The sequence below is a fragment of the Lissotriton helveticus genome, chromosome 1_1, assembly GCF_964261635.1.
Source record: "Lissotriton helveticus chromosome 1_1, aLisHel1.1, whole genome shotgun sequence".
In the NCBI taxonomy this organism is placed as follows: domain Eukaryota; kingdom Metazoa; phylum Chordata; class Amphibia; order Caudata; family Salamandridae; genus Lissotriton; species Lissotriton helveticus.
The window spans coordinates 75,815,441-75,832,855 of record NC_136057.1 but is presented as its reverse complement, the minus strand read 5'-3'; the positions used below and the strand labels follow the sequence as shown (position 1 = coordinate 75,832,855).

General features: G+C 42.7%; 1 long non-coding RNA gene across 1 annotated transcript; it reads left to right on the top strand.

The window, feature by feature from the left end:
* Positions 1 to 504: 504 nt before the first annotated feature.
* LOC144831510 (uncharacterized) lies at positions 505 to 1,074 on the top strand. Its single transcript, XR_013610961.1, has 2 exons — positions 505 to 588; positions 736 to 1,074. It is a non-coding gene; the product is annotated as an uncharacterized LOC144831510 (long non-coding RNA).
* The last annotated feature ends 16,341 nt before the right edge of the window (positions 1,075 to 17,415 follow it).

Below are 17,415 nucleotides of genomic sequence, written 5' to 3'. Positions count from 1 at the left end.
GGCCAAACTCAAAAGTCAGGATACCAGATACAAGTAGGTTGTAACTCAGGGCAGGGGGAAAATGCCTGTTGTCCATGGAGGGGAAATTCCCGTCCCAGAAATCTAGATTAAAAATTAATTAATAGTATCCTTTTTTAAATATCTGTTTGGTGCCAGTGCATATGACTTTAATTTCTGCCTTTGGGATTCTATGTTACAAGTCCATAGGGTGCATGTGTCCTTTGTGAGCTTAATAAAATGTTGAAAATTCTATAAATCCTCACTCCTACATCCAAGTACTCTCAGGCTACAATTCTACATTCTGCTCTGTCTGAAAAACAGCTCAACATTTTCAAAATTCTGCAACTCTGCATTGATTTGGCTTGCAAATTATATTTTAGGAAATTTTCATGTATTAACTATTTAATTTTAATACTATAGGTGATTGAAATTACTGACGAAGAAAGCAAGATTTAGCACCAGGCAACGGAAGTCTGTGCATAAGAAGGATTATTTTGAAAAACTGAAGGACATTCAGCCTTCTACGTTTAAACAATTTCCAAAATCTAGGTGTGGCGAGGAAGTGGGAGCTGAGTAAAGTACTATACTGTAAGTGAAGTCTCTAATTTAGTATTTCATTAACCCAGAGCAAAGCCATATCTGTGCACAGAATAACGTTCATCTAACATCATGTGATTTCAGAGAGGAAGCACACACTGCATAAAAGAAAGTTATAACAAAAGGTTTCTTCTGCAGACCATCAAAGAAAAGACGCTGAGTGAAGACTCCGAAGCTGACACGTTAACAACCGAAAGTTTGGAAAATCACCTTTGTTCAACAACCATTTTTAACCAGTTACGCAAGTTTGAGACTATCTGCCTCGGGATACAACACCTCGACCCACTCTGCTCACTCTGGCGAAACCCTTAAAAATTCACCACTTTATTGTGTTCATAACCATCTCATATTGTTTCCTTTTTATTGTGTACTGTTCTGTAATTCTATGTAAATCACCTGAACATTATCTGCTGTGCGAGAGTGATATGTAAAACTGTTAAAGATAAAAATGGATTAAATGAGCACAGTTGCGCTATAGGTAATGTAAATACATCCTCGTCTTCAGAACTACAAACCTTAACCTTACACCAAACAAAGAAAGGGTAAATGGAACTGATGTTCTGCGACTGGTGATCCACAATAGTACTGTGCACGTTCTAACACCCTCAGTTACTGCCATGACGTCAGTGCAAAAAGGTACTTATCAGTTTAATTATTAAATATCAGACTAACACCTTATCACTGCATTGTTAAGAACCTATACAAATAAATTTGAGAAAGTCTTCAGTCACAAAATAAGTTGCTGCCGGATAGGCTATAACCTAAAGACTATTATCTGCTAGAAACATTTCGACAGGTGTTACAGGGCTGCTTCCAGACATAGTTTGCGCAATTCAAGTGTTAAGAAGATTACACACAATTTCTTTTAGAAATAAATGCTGAACATTATCTAAACACGCCTGACTCTAAAATCGGGTTCCCTCTTACCGTGGCATATAAGCAAGAGAAAACTAATCGTAGAGATATTAACTCTAGGTATACACCTTATAAAAGCACGGACTGTGAAAACAAATTCAGTGTTCAAAACCACCTCAAAGAAGGTAAAATAACCTAATTTGGGGGAAAACGTTACATGTGCCAAAAAAGACTCAGCCATAAATCTTATCTCACAGAATTTGACATAATGCACACTGGGGGAATCCACTCTCAGTGCAAAGTATGCCAAAAAAGTTTCAGGCGTAAATCTTATCTCACTGAGCATATGAGAATCCACACTGGGGAAAAACCTTATCAGTGCTCTGAATGTCAGAAAAGATTTAGAGTCAAAGCGACTCTATATGAACATGCATTAACCCACTCTGTGGAAAAACCTTACCAGTGCGCTGAATGCCAAAAAAGTTTCTGCCGTAAATCTAAACTCACTGAACATATGAGATTCCACTCTGGAGAAAAACCTTATCAGTGCGCTGAATGCCAAAAAAGTTTCTGCCGTAAATCTAAACTCACTGAACATATGAGATTCCACTCTGGCGAAAAACCTTATCAGTGCGCTGAATGCCAGAAACGTTTCAGTGACAAAAGAGGTCTCGCTCTACATACAGGGACCCACACTGGGGAAAAACCTTATCAGTGCTCTGAATGCCAGAAAAGGTTTTGTAACAAACCAAGCCTATCTCGACATGCATTAACCCACTCTGTGGAAAAACCTTATCAGTGCTCTGAATGCCAGAAATGTTTCAGTGACCAAAGTAGTCTCACTCGGCATATAAGAACCCACTTTGGGGAAAAATCTTTTCAGTGCTCTGAATGCCAGAAATGTTTCAGTGACCAAAGCAGTCTCACTCGGCATATAAGAAGCCACACTGGGTATAAACCTTTTCAGTGCTCTGAATGCCAGAAATGTTTCAGTTACAAAATCAGACTCACTGAACATACAAGAATCCACACTGGGGAAAACCCTTATCATTGCACTGAATGCCCAAAACATTTCAGACTTAAATCACTTCTAACTGCACATTTGAGATTCCACACTGGGGAAAACCCTTATCAGTGCTCTGAATGCCCAAAACATTTCAAACTTAAATCACTTCTAACTGCACATTTGAGATTCCACACTGGGGAAAAACCTTATCAGTGCTCTGAATGCCCAAAACATTTCAACCGTAAATCTATTCTAACTGCACATTTGAGATTCCACACTGGGGAAAAACCTTATCAGTGCTCTGAATGCCAGAAAAGGTTTAGTTTCAAAGCGACTCTATATCAACATGCATTTAGCCACTCTGTGGAAAAACCTTACCAGTGCTCTGAATGCCAGAAATGTTTCAGTACAAAAAGTAGTCTCACACGGCACATAAGAATCCACACTGGGGAAAACCGTTATCAGTGCTCTGAATGCCAGAAATGTTTCAGTGAAAAACGCTCTCTCACGGTGCATATAAAAACCCACACAGGGGAGCAACCTTATCAGTGCTCTGAATGTCAGAAATGTTTCATAAACAAATCCAGTCTCACTAAGCATATAAGAATCCACACTGGGGAAAAACCTTATCAGTGCTCTGAATGCCCAAAAGATTTCAGACTTAAATCACTTCTAACTGCACATGTGAGATTCCACACTGGGGAAAAACCTTATCAGTGCTCTGAATGCCAGAAATGTTTCAGTGACAAAATAAGACTCACTCAACATACAAGAATCCACACTGGGGAAAAACCTTATCAGTGCTCCGAATGCCACAAATGTTTCAGTGTAAAAAGCAATCTCATTCAGCATATAAGAACCCACACTGGGGAAAAACCTTATCAGTGCTCTGAATGCCACAAATGTTTCAGTGAAAAAATCAATCTCACTCAGCATATAAGAATCCATACTGGGGAAAAACCTTATCAGTGCTCTGAATGCCAGAAATGTTTCAGTGAAAAAGGCAGTCTCACTTACCATATAAGAATCCACACTGGAGAAAAGCCTTATCAGTGCTCCGAATGCCTAAAATGTTTCAGCCAAAAATCTCTTCTCACTCAACATGTGAGAATCCACACTAGAGAAAAAAAATTATCAGTGCTCTAAATGTCAGAAAAGATTCAGAGGTAGAGATGGTTACAAGCGCCATAAGAAAACACACTATCAAAATAATTCAGTGCTCCAAGTGCCAGAAAAGCATCAATTTTAAACGCAATCTCACTCTGCATGAGCAGACGCACACAGGGAAAAAACATTACCTATGCTGTGAATGCCAGCAATTCCTATTTGATTGGCACAGCCTCACTAACCATAAGCGACTCCATACTGATGAAAAACCTTATGAGTGCTCTGAATGCCAGAAAAGCTGCAGAGAAAAACGCTATCTCACAATGAGAAACTCCACACTGGAGAAAATCCTTATGCCTTAAAAGCTTGTATCTGAAAGGCTGTTCTGCTTCATGAGAGATCTCACGCTGGGAAAAACCTTAGGAGTGCTCGAAATGCAAGCAACGTTTTGGTTACAAATTACTTCTCACTTGACATGAGCGGGAAAAAAGCCTTATGTGTGTTCTGAATGTCAAATAAGGTTTAGTCTCAAATACAATGTCACTTGAGAAGAGAGAATCCCCACTGGACTAAAGCCTAATGCAGGAGGGTTAAAGCCAGAAACGTTTTACTCAGAAAGAAGATCTCACTAAACATGAGAAATGCATCCACACCACGTGAAAAGTAAGGCGTATCTTGAGTTGCAGAAAAGCTTCTAACAACCTGACTTTACATGAGAGAGCACATATTGTAGTTGCAATAGGATTCATCAAGAAACTCTTGCAGGATAACTTAGACTGCCCGCATGCAACCTCCAAAGAAATTCCAGGCCTGGAATTTTTTTTAATTGCAACCGAATCTACAATTTGAGTATTTGAAAGTTACAAAACTCTTAAGGTCTTTACTTGACACAGAGAAGTATTAGTGCTTGCAAAAATCAACTAATTGCAAACAAATCACAATATTAATGTCTTAAATTTTACTCCACCCAAAAGGTTTCTACTCACCCTTGTTTCTTAACATATGACCGATATCTATATTTTCATGGTAAGATTAAGCCTATGCAGAGTTCCTCAATGAAGAACTCCGCAAAGTGACAAAAAAACTCTGGCGGTCTACGCAGATTTCCGCAAGCATCGGAGTGCGTAAAAGTTATGCCATTCGTGGTGATTTTGATCTCCTGGTGTTTGTCTCGCCCTATAAAAATAATTGCGAAAGGGACCCTGTGCAGCACAAGAGGGTGCAGCTGCTTCTACTCAAGCGGCAGCTTTGTCAATGCGAAGGAAGGTTTCTCAATGCGAGTGGTGTGACCGGCCACGACCACTTGCATTGAGAAATCCGACGACCCGCTCTGAGAAATCTCGCCAGGAGGTTGATTTTGCTCACCAACTAGACCATGGCGAGCGCGAGCAAGGAAAAATCTCATCAGGAGGTGGATTTTCCTCGCTCCAGCACATAACGTTGAAGAGTGTGAGCGTTGAAAAAAACCTTGCTACGCTCCACGGAGCGGAGTTTTTAGGAACTACGTGAGCTCCGCGGAGTACGGAAAACTCCGCCTGCGGAGTACACCACCCAAAATGAGATAATATACAACAGCAGGAAAACATAACACACCAGTTACTTACCTTTGGTAACACTCTTTCTGGTCGCTACTCCTTTACCTGCCGATTCCTCACCTTGTGAATATTCCCCACACACCAGACAGGGTCCTCCAACTTTAAAGCAGTCCTGCTGCACGCAGTAGGAGACAACATGCAGCTCAGTGTCGACGTCATTCTGCTCCAGAAGTGACAAGCGTAGACGCATAGAAGCACTTCCCATGCGCACTGTGAACAACTACAGAGGTCTATGAGTTCATTATCTCACTGGTCTGTATCCCATATGCAGGCCCTGGGCAGATATTAATTCACCATTTTTATCATGATTAGAATTCAGATGAGGTCTTTTCATTTCCAAAAATTCTAATTGTATTCTCAGCAGCAAGGGTATATATAAATCGTTGAGTGATGACTGCACAGTGCTCAAGATGAAAGTGATATGATGATAAAATAGTCCGATCCACATTTTGTACACAAAAACAGGGCTGAAAATTGCTTTTGTACAATAGAAGTTAAGCAAAGGCAATTCTTAGAAGACATCATTTACATGAAATAGTCCCTGTTTAGTCAATGTTTCAACCATTACAGTTAACTACCGTGGACTCATCAGGATGGTAGATTACCGTCTCTCCCATACGCTTCTCACACTATATTCAATACAACCCAGTCAGGATTCTTCTGTATCTCGGGGCAGCGTACCTGGGAGCCAGTGAATCCTCGGCTCGCTGTCAAACAAGTTCAAGTGTGACCCTTCTTGATGAGACCACTGTCATTGACTGTCTTGTCTGTGAGAAGCTGCACCAGCCCTCCTGTGATGGTGGGCCGGAAGACCTTCACCGCCAAGTGAAATGCTCGCAACTCCAACAGCTTGATGTGGAGTTGGGTCTCTGCCGGTGATGATGGTTCCCTAATCTCTGTCTCCCATATGGCCTTCCCATCCCAGAAGTAATACATCCGTCGCCACTGTTAAGTCTGGGTGGAATAGAGAGAGATGTCTGCCACTAACACAATCTAATTCACTGGAGAAAATGTTGGATATTGCCTATAATAGAGTGAGTCAGTGTCTGGAAGGACACAAAGAGGTTTTGCAGCTGCCCCAGTTGTAGAGGCAGGTCACTCAGTGGCATGATGTCCTGGACTTTGCCTTTGTGTGCGTTTGCAGCAGGGTCTGGTGGTGGCATTGTTGAAAAACACTACTGTAGCTAAAAGGGGGCGAGATTTGTGTTGGAACAGTTGGAACAAAAATTAAAAGATGCACCTTTACATCAACATAGTGCATGGTATAATCATTGTATAAAGCACATAAATTGGTCGACGGCGTTTCGATCCCAGTATTAATTCAAAGTGATCATCATCAGGACATTTGGTAAGTGCCTAATCGATTTCAAGCCTCTAAAACCATTTCATTTATATGGCTAGGGAATGGGCATAGGGCATATGGGTGGTCATCAAAATCGGGACCTACCGTGTGGTGTAGGAATTCCGATCGCATGAGTGGCTGGGAGTACCGGATGAGTCGGTATCTGTTCCCGCTCGTCAGTGCGATTCATCTATGTTGATGTAAAGGTGCATCTTGTAATTTTTGTTCCAACTGCGATTTTGAGAACACTTAAGCTTTCTGCCTAAAAGCCCTTTCCTGTTCACTCTTAGTGTACTAAGATGTTCGTGCTTAAATTGGGGTACAGGCTTGTGCCCCACAACGTGAAACTGTTTAAGGAAATTCTCTTTGTATTCCTGTTTAAAGTAAAAATTTAGACCTCTGTCCGGCTGGACAAGTCATTTAATACAGATTCGACTCTGTCTGTGTTTATCTTGATGCTTGATTCCTATTTGCATGGGACCACTGTTGTTACAAAAAAGTGAATGCTACCTCATCCTTGCATTGAGCCAGCGCTCGCCAATGGGCCAATAAAAGGAGGAGTCTCAGCAGCAGGCAAGTGATGTGTTCTTTGTTTATTTACTCCTCACCGGCCTGCCTGCTGTTTTGCATTAATCAATTATTTGATTTTGGGGATATTAAGTGTTTACAACAGGGGTCTTCAACCTTTTCTGAAGTGAGAGCCACTTCTGATTAGAGAAAATCTTGAGCCACTTAAGGCTAATCATTTCGCACATTGTTACCAGACAGTTTGTCAAGTAGGGCCTTTTAGATTGAAGACTAACCATCTGTCTGCGCCTTCTGCGCCATGGTACTCCTATGATCTCAAGAAATGTAAAAGAAAATGTAGGCACCAACAGCAATGTTGGAGGAAGAGTTACAGCCTGTTGTTCAACGCAGTTAAATCACTTTCATCCTTTGGTTATAAAAATGTAGCAACTCCCAGCCGAAAAGCTGTGATGAACTAACCTAATTCTTTTTTCCAAAGTAAATAAAATATTCCTGAATTTTAAGATAACGCCAGATAATCTTTAGGGACTGATACAGTGAAGTAACGTACGGTGAATAAACTAACTTACCATTTCCTGGTAATGAGTACATTCACCCTACTTACTGAAGAGAAAGTCTCTAATCTTATCAACACTATGAAATTTAGAGCCCTGCAGATTCTTGCCTTCCATTCAGTTTCAGCTACCATTTCTACTCATCTCACTTTGTTATTAAAATGGTGCTCAAGTCCGGCTTTTTTCCAGATGCTTGGAAAAAGGCATCGATTTTGCCACTTCTAAAGACTCCTTCCCTTGATCCCTCAGATGTAAAGAACTACAGACCCAAATTGGTCCTTCCTCTTCCTGCTAACATTTTTGAAAAGGCCATGAGTCAACCTTATCGGCAGTAACTGAAGAGTTCAGATCCATTGTGGATAGAGGAGATTAATGCGGCCTTGATCCTATTGGTTCTAACAGAACTCCACCAAGCATTCCAAGTAGGAGATGTCGTCTGGCCCCATGCTTTACAAATCTCCCTCCTAGCCAGCAAAATAAAGTAAAACCCCAGTTTTTGTTGGGGCCCTGTCGGGTCTGAAGCTCTCCCCAGTGCAGGAGTAAAACCAAATAGTATAAGAGTTGGGCTTACCTCAATGATGCGACCCAGGGCTCTAGAGATAGTCTTACCCACATTTGTCCAAAATTCTTGTATCTTGAAACAGGACGCGGATACATGGACATCATCTGCATTCTGAAGGCCGCATCTCATACAGCTGGCTTCTCCACCTCCCTTTATCTTGGATAACTTAAGGGGAGACCAATAGATTCTATGGAGTGTAAAAAAGTGTTTTTTTTCTCAGTGCAGCAGATTTAATCAGGGGTAAAGAGTATCTAAAGATACTTGCCATAAAGTTTCCAACTCCTCGCTCGGCAATTCTCCCAGATTCTGTATGGTTGATCCATCTTCAGAAAGTCTGTAGCTGCCAAAAGATGGTTATACCATTGCGCCACTTCTTTTTTCCTAGGAGCTAGATCCTGTAGTTCGCTTTCCATACTGCTATCCTCTAATATGGTTCCAGTATACCCAGGGATGGCATTTCTCACCCAGTACAATGTCTCTCCAATATACAACTCCTGCCTCTTTTAGTGGGTAAGCAAGAGAGTCCAAAAGACACTCCGCTGTACCAGGAGAATCCCAAACTGGCTCCCAATCACTATAATAGGATAGTCCTAAACAATTTCGGCAGTCCGAACTTGACCTAGCCGCCAAACGCATAGTCTTTAAAAACATTTTTTTAAAGAATTTAGGAGAGTCAAACTTGTTCATGAAACCTAGCTCCTCTTCCCCTACTAACATGGCTTTAAACATGCAGCCTATCAGCGAACTGTCCGGAGAGAGCAATAGCATTTACAGTTCTTTAGTTGATAAGCCCAACAGTACAGCTGGAAGCTTGGTAGGGCCACCCCCCTCGCTGGAGTTTGCGCCTTAATTTCTTCCAGGATAACCAGATCGCTTTACTTGCCCATATAAAGGAAGATATCTTGCCTTGGATTTTAAGAATATCAGATTTTCCAAATTCTAAAGAAATGTTGTTAAAAAGGGAAGCGTATTTTGGGAGGACACACATCTTGATGAGATTAACTCGCTCATACAATGATAGTGGGATGCTCTGCCATCTTTTTAATAGGACATTGACCTCTTTTGAAACTCTATCTAGATTAATCTTGGGGATTAGGGCGGGGTCCTGAGATATTATAATTCCTAAGTATCTAAATTCTTTAGCTAAATTCCCCTCCTGATCGGCTATGTTCCAGGCCATAACCTCGGTTTTCTCATTGTTTATCTCATAACCTGACAGGCTTCCAAAAGTTTGGGTTTCAGCTTCAAGCTCTGAAAGTGTAGTACTGACATTGGATGATAGAAGGATTAGGTCGTCAGCATATAGTGCTAACTTTCGTACAAACCCGTTTATTTAAAAAGGGACAATCTTCTGATTCAAGCTTATGCTCTGAGCTAGCGGCTCTATATATAAATCAAATAAGATGGGGGAAAGCGGGCAGCCCTGCCTAGTTTCACGCCCTATCTTAACTACCGGGAAGAGATTGCCATTAACCAGAATCTGGGCCCGAGGGGATTTCTATATTTCTTTCAACACTACCCTAAAACTACCGGCTAAACCAAAGACCTTAAGAACCCTATCCAGAAGGTTCCAGTTCACCCGGTCAAAGACCTTGGCTGCATCAACAGTAATGATTGATTGAGGGAGACCCTGCGACGAAGCAAAGTCAATCGACCCAATTAAGGTATGTATTAAATCGGACATCTGCCAGCCTGGCAAAAAAACCTTTTAATTTGTTTGAATTATTGGCCCAACAACTTTGCTAAGTCGGGCATTCAGAATTCCAGCAAAGACTTTATAGTCAACATTTAGCAAAGAAATTGGGCGGTATGACTGACATTGAGTTGGGGTTTTCCCTGGCTTTAAAATCAGTGCCATAACTGCATCACTCCAAAGGTCAGGCAGGGGAGATGTACCTTCTAAGATCCCATTTACCAGTTTTAGCCAGGCCGGGATAATCTCCTCCCTCAAAATCACCCGAAACATTATCACTAATTAGGAAGATAACAACAAGTGGTCCTGTGATGCTTGCTGGAATGGACAGTGTTTAATCAGAAAGTGGATTGAATTAAAGTTTAGCTGACAATTTTACAAAAGTGTGTGGATTTTGTATATATTTAAAATTGTTGATCTCCAAAAAGGCTTAAATCAATAAATTGAATTGAAATTCAAGTTTATCATTTGAATCCTGTTGTTGGAAAAGATGTGATTTTGAACCCCATGAGGCGGTTCCTTTTCAGAAAGCATTCAGGTTGTAATCATGAGTCAAATAATGCTCAGGAGGTTAAAATATTCAAATTGAATTCTAATTACACATGAAATGTTCATTGTTCAATATATTTCTCGTAGTATTTTAATGTGCGGACTTTATTGCTTAAGGAAAATAATAGTATTTGTTTTTCTATATGTAGGAAGCATTACATTAATGAAATCACTGTATCCCACCTTCTTTGTTTCCTTTCCTGTTCTTTATGAACGTTTCTATTGTTGAACTTTAAAGATTGCCCGAAATTAAGAATTGTGCTCTACATAACTTTGCTGTGTTACAGTTTGTTGATTTTTATGTACAACTTTTGTCTCTTATGTGTATGGCAACTGATGTTTTGGTTTGCTTTAATAATCAGCTTATGTTTATTAGGTTTTATTATTCAATAAAATGTGTCAAACACAACACATGGTAGTTGGTTTGTATTTACAACTGCAGCATTTTTATTGTAGGGGCGCTTTCAAAGGAGCCAAAAAGATGGTCTGCGGGTTGACGGAGGACCACATTGGCATCAGCAGGGAGAGGTTTGGGCAGGTGATTAGGGGTACATATAAGGTTGGAAGTAGGGGGAACAAAGCATGTACATTGTGTGGACTGTGAATCCTGGAGTTATTGTGAGGGATACCATGCTACCCAGTAAATGAATCCCCTAGTGATTATTATCAACAAACTTTATTCGGTTTTATAAAATAAAACCATAAAAGTCATACATAAAATGATAAAACATCTTCCAAGTTACAGATTGAAAAAATATAATATGTCCAAGTTAGTCAGAACACAAGATAAAAATTCATGAATTACAGTACAGAAGTTAATCTCAGCTTGACCTGAGTCTAACAGCGACCCGTAAAAAGTAAGGCATATGCAAAACAGTGTCTTTAGAGAGGAGTTGTAAAAAGATAAGAGCTGGTCTCACCCGCCTAAAACCCGCTTTTTTGAGAATGGGAATAATAAATAACTTTCTAGGGACAGCATAAAAAATACAAAACATTAAAAAAGTGCATCATGTCCTGAGGAGACTCACCGTTGCAGCCACCGGGCATGAGGCACAGGCCTCTGTGGGAGCCGCAAGGGTGTGCCAAGAGGTAATGGAAGAGGTTGAGCCAAAACCGGGTCAATAGAAAACGATCATGGATGCTTTTAAGCCCTAGAAGATATGGTTTGGTGGTTGGTACAGTTTTTAACACAATGTACTTACGCACACTAGGCTTACACAGCTCTTTTCCCTCTCTATCACAGCAGCTCATTCGTAAAAAACACCCTTTGACCAGAGAAAGGTCCCTCTTACATATGCACTCAGGGTTAGCAAATAGTTCCTACCTACCCTGGAGAGGCCAAATCTTACATACTGGAGCCATCGGATGCTTGAAACATAGTCAAGTGAAAGGCATTCCCGTAGGGCGTCTTTGCTAAGTATATTTTCTTAATTAGCCCAAATATTAAGCCACAATGCCAGGGGACGGAAAGCCAGTACATCTGAGAGGCAAGGCATCCCCAACTCTTCGTGCACGACATAAAACGGGGTGCTTTGTGGGACAGGAAGGGCCCATCGCAGTAAAGAGTTTTCAGTACTTTGCACTGCTCCTACCTCAATGTGGCCCCATATCTCACTCCCATAACCAACCTTTGAAATATATTTGACTTCATATATCTTCAAAAGAGCCGCTATTGGCTTCTCTCCCACTCTGCTGGCAAATTTAAAAACAGCTGCAAAAGCTTTCACTATATCCCCTTTCTTCCAAGTAAGCAAAGGGCACCAACTCAAGGAATTGTCAAACACTACTCCCAAATAGGAGAAAACATTGGTCTTCGGTATTGACAAAAGTCCGAGTTTAAAAGTGAACTGCTTAGCTTTACGAGGTCCCACCTGCATAATAAACGACTTGGAATGATTAAACGAAAGGTCCAAGTCCTTCATAAACAGGTTAAAAGAAATCAGAAGAAGATGTAGGTACCTAGCTATCGCCAAGAGGATTGCGTTGTCCGTGTTTAGGAAGACTGGCAGGCTACGCTTGCTAGCCTGGGGACAATCCGTATTTGTGACCAAGAGGGCCTTCTCTAAGGAATTAATATATAGGTTAAAAAGAAACACCCCTGACACACCCCTCTCTTGATGTCAAGCTGACTGGACACTTTCAGGTCCTTTGAATAGCGGACAACCGCTGTTGAATCACGGTGAAGATCCCTCAGAAATAAATTGATGTTACAGTCAATGCCAATGGAGGACATCAACTGCCACAGCTTGGACCTATTGACCCAGTGGAATGCTGAGGACAGGTCCATGAAGGCTAAGTATATGGGGCTGGAACGAGCCACAGTGTATTTGTTCAGAACCATGTACAGGTTTAAAACACTGTTCCACAGTGGAACGACCTGGGCGAAAGCCGTTTTGGATATCGGATAAAAAGTTGTTTCTCATCAACCCAGGATACAAGTGTGTCAAGTACCATGCGGTCCACCACCTTCACCACAGAGTCCAGAAGAGAAATGGGTCTATAACAATAGGTACTGTCCCAATTTCTCTTTTTAAATACTGGGACTATAATCAATAAAGCCCAAGAATCTGGGCGTCCAACCTGGACTGCAGCATTGATAACAGCTGTGAGGACCGGCACCCAGGTTTCTACGTGGGCGATGTAGACATCTGGCGGTATTCCATTTGCCACAGGAGCCTTGTTTTTAGACAGACCCGGAATACCGCCTCTCACCTCTTTCATGGTGAAAATAAGTTCCGACTTGCCTTCCAATCTTTCCTACCTCTCAATTGGAAGGGTTTCCAACTGGAAGATACCCTCGAAATGATGTACCCAATCGTCCTCTGTGATATGGGCATCCAGTAAATTAGCATTATTTTCTAGATAGAAATGGGCTGTTAATAATGCCCCTGAACTTTGAGCTATTACGCAGTGTACTAGCGTCCAATAAATCGATCCAGGCCTCCTCCTTTAAACAACAGACTTGCGAGTTGCTAGAGCAGCCTTATATGCTCTTCGTAGGCCTTTGACCACCACCCGGTCTTGGGGCTTAACACCCACGGCCTGTCTCAGGTTCCTGCAAGCCTGGGAGCACGCTGAGTCAAGCCATCGTGGACCTATTGACTTACGGCCCCCGTAGTAACTTCCTTATGACAGTAGACATGGATTCAAATGCACCCATGATGTCCGGAGCACTTGCCTCATCGTCGAGACAGGTGGCAAACAACCCCACTTTACGCTCTTTCCCACTTCCACCACTTTTAGGGGGACACCAGCCATCCCCCCTGCTCACCTTGGTGTGTCTGAGTATTCGGGTCCAGCCTGTTAAGACACAAATGGGGTTGTGTTCACTGCATTCACTCGCCTGCACAGAAAAATCGGTAACCAGAGAGTAAAAGGGGGTAGATACGAAGGTGAAATCAATAAATGTCTCACACCCTCACCCAATAAAGGTGGAAGTAATGTCTGTTTTCCCCGGAGGCAGCTTATTCATTACAGATGTTAGACCAAATCCAAGCAAGATGGAGTTAAGCTCAATACCCTGGGGAGTATGTTCCATGTGTAAGCCTGCTTGTCGTACACAGCCCAAAGCTTCCACTCCTCCTTGCCTGATGCCCCCACACATATGAGTGTTAAAATCCCCTGTTAAAAGAATTTAGTGATAACTCTGACCTTTCAAGATGCTATCCTGAAGTACAGACCCCAGCAGTTATATTGCCCTCATCCGGGGTGTGTAACTCCAGCGTTGCAAAAGTTTAACAGAAGTAACTTGCTCTTTCCACTGGACAACAACATCACATGCAAATTGGGAGAGACATATAGTGATGTATTGTAAGAAACTGGCTCTGTATACTGCACCAAAGTGAGGTACAGTGTGTATAGAGTCCAAGGGTCTCCAGAAGTAGGCAGAGGTTAAAGTTAGATAGAACCTTACTCTCTAAAGTGGTAGCTTGGTCGAGCAGTAAGGCAGTATCAGAGGACAGTGTTAAGTGTTTGATGTACACACTCAGTCAGCAAATGAATTCACAAACTCAAGAACTGAACTCTAGGCCAATTGTTTTTGTATTAAAAAAATACTGTTGTTTTATTTCTAGAACTAAGCAAACCTGGCACAGGTAAGCATAAAAATATGTTGCAGTAATAATTTACTTGTATGAACACAGTTTAAGGAGGCAGTAGAAATTGTACTTTGTTTGATTTACAGGGGAGCAGTAGTATGCAACACTTAGCAAATACAGTACATTGAAATGAATAGGCTTTTTCAGTAAATTGCAGGTAAGTTACTTTTTACGTTACTTTTCTAACTCAGTGCTGGATAGCTAGATTCAGCACTGGTACATTTCTTAGAAACAGGTAAGTAATTACGTTTTGGTTATTCGCATGAATTTTAAAGAATATTTTCAGTTTTCAAAACTTACAGTGGGAAACTTTTTGGACCAGTACATTGAAATGAATGGGCTTCTACAATAAATTGCAGGTAAGTTACTTTTCACGTTACTTTTCTAACTCCTTGCTGGATACCTAGATTCAGCACTGGGACATTCCCTAGAAACAGGTAAGTAAACACGTTTTGGCTATTTGTGTGATTTAAAAAAATATTTTTAGGTTTCAAAACTCCCGACTTAGAAACATTTTGGAGAAAAGGTGTCCATGTTATCCTATGGAGGGAAAACAGGTTAACAATTCTCAGGTAAGTAATCAACTGTGGGAGTTAAGGTTCTGGGGTTAGACTCAGGGGTCCACCAGGGTCAGTGATGCAGTGTTGTTGCACCCTCAGCGGCACTAGGATGGCTGGGTGCAGAGTGTTGAGGTCCAATGTTATTCTATGGAGGATAGGGGGGCTCCGGTTGGTGGCGGCTGGCAAGCAGGCAATGGGATTGTGGGAGCAAAGCTCCTATGGTTTCGCTCAGAGCAAGTTGGGGACCAAAGGTACACCCTCAGCTGCACTAGGGTGGCCGGGCGCAGGGGGCTGTTTTGAGGTCGGGTGCCCTGTTGATTTCAATAGAGATTCTCCTGACAAAGAAAAACTGCAGGCTTGTGGACGCGAATCTTCCAGGAGCGACCACCACTACGAGTGGTAAGTTGGGATGTTGAGGGTTGGTTAGGCACCGCTGGGTTGGGCACACAAGGCCGTGGGTCGTCGGGTGTAGGGGTGCCTTTTGGACGTCAGATTTTCTTACCTGCTCTGGTCGCGCTAGGGGGGTCCTCTGGATTGAGGCTGCAGGCGCGTGTGGAGGCTTGAGGCAGGCCAGGGGTCACCGGATCTCGGGTCAGGATCGCTGGCGAGACCACCTCATGGTGTTTTTCCACTCTAGCTCGGGCCGGGTTCGGTGGGTGCGGAGTGGCTGGATTCTCGGTTTCTGGCTGGCACCAGAAGCTGCAGTTTAAACACGTTCGGTGTTCACAGGAGAATCAGTCTTGAAAGTGAAGGCAGGCAGGTCCTCCAGGGTTTGTGAGGTTGCTGGCTGCTGGACACGCCAGGGTTTCCAAGGAGCAGGTTCGAGGGGAGACAGGCCTGTAGGGCTGGGGCCAAATCAGTGGGCGGCGTCCTCTTGTTAGCTCTGCGCGGCTTCTCGTCCTTCTTCTCTTCTTTTCTTGTTGTTGCTGGATCTGAGGAAGGAAGTTTCAGGCTGCCCCTGAATACTAAATTTAGGGGCGTTACAGGTAGGTAAAGGGCAGGGACCAATGGGACACTTCCCTGTGGTGGGTACACCCCCTATTCTACCACTCTCCAGTCGGAGGGGGGCAGGAGCCTGTCCCTGGTTGGCTGGGTCCCCCCATCCTCAAGATGGTGGGGACTCGAAGTTGTGCTTCTCCTCGCCTCCCCCACCGTAGGGGAGGAGTTGCCCATCCTGGGGGAGGAGGCTTGGCACCTCTTCCCAGGATGTGCATTGCTTCAGGCCCCCGAGAGCAGCAAGCTCTCGACGCAGGGGTCCAGAAACATGTCTGTTGGTGACCGAAACGTCGACAGTGGCATCTCTTCTGACTAACATTGATTGTGTAAAAGTCTACAGAAAGATAGCTGTTGTATAGGCTAGAATATTGTCACCTTGCAAGCCATGTTTGGTTGCTTTTTATCATTTTATACCTGTTTCATATATTAAATATATGATTTTTTCATAGTACATTTTTCGCCCCGTCTGTTATTTATGTAATTACTTTATGTGATTGCTATTCATCATTTGTTGAATTCGAAGAGATTTCATAAAATTGTGTTTTTTGATTAATTACACTGTACACCACTGTACACCACTATTTAGAGAGTGCCTTCAATTGATGTAACAGAGTTAATATATCGTATTAACTTTCCACAAACAAAATCCCTTGTAGGCAATTTGTTTCTTTCATATTGATGTATGCCAGGGCAGTTGTTTGTGGGCATGGCACACAGGGTTGTGCCATGTCGACTCTTAACTTTGATCTGCACCAAGATATGCAGCCTGCAAAGGCAGTGTGTGAGTGTCATGGTACAGGGCCTCTAAGGGTGGCACAATAAGTGATGCAGCCCTTAGAGGCCTGCTTTGGTCTCAGTGCCCTGGGTACCTGTGGTACCATTTACCAGAGGCCTACCTGGGGCCAAAGATGTCAATTGGGTTAGTTTTGGGGAAAGAACACAGGCCCTGGGAACCTGATTAGCAGGGACCCAGGGCACACCAAAGAAAAGTGCATCAGTAGTCTGGCAAAAAGTGGGGGGGGTTACTGCAACAGAAACACACTGTTCGAGGCATATGAGCTGCAGAATTCACACTCTGTGCATAGATCGGAATCTGGTGTTGGGTTTGGATGCTTGCACCTTGTTGTCTTGGAAGAAGTCTTTTGTAGTCACAAGATAGGTGATTCCTCCCTTGAACGATAGTGCGCATGAGCATTGACTACATCCTCAGATTGTTTTTTTCCGCCATCGGGTTCGGATGTAACTTCTGCGCTCCGATTCGGCACCATATCTCCACATTTTCCGACGCGCAAACCATCATAAAACTCGACGGCATTGTTTCTCGATCGCATGATCTACGACGCGCTCCTCACAAATCCCATTCCGCTCGTCGAC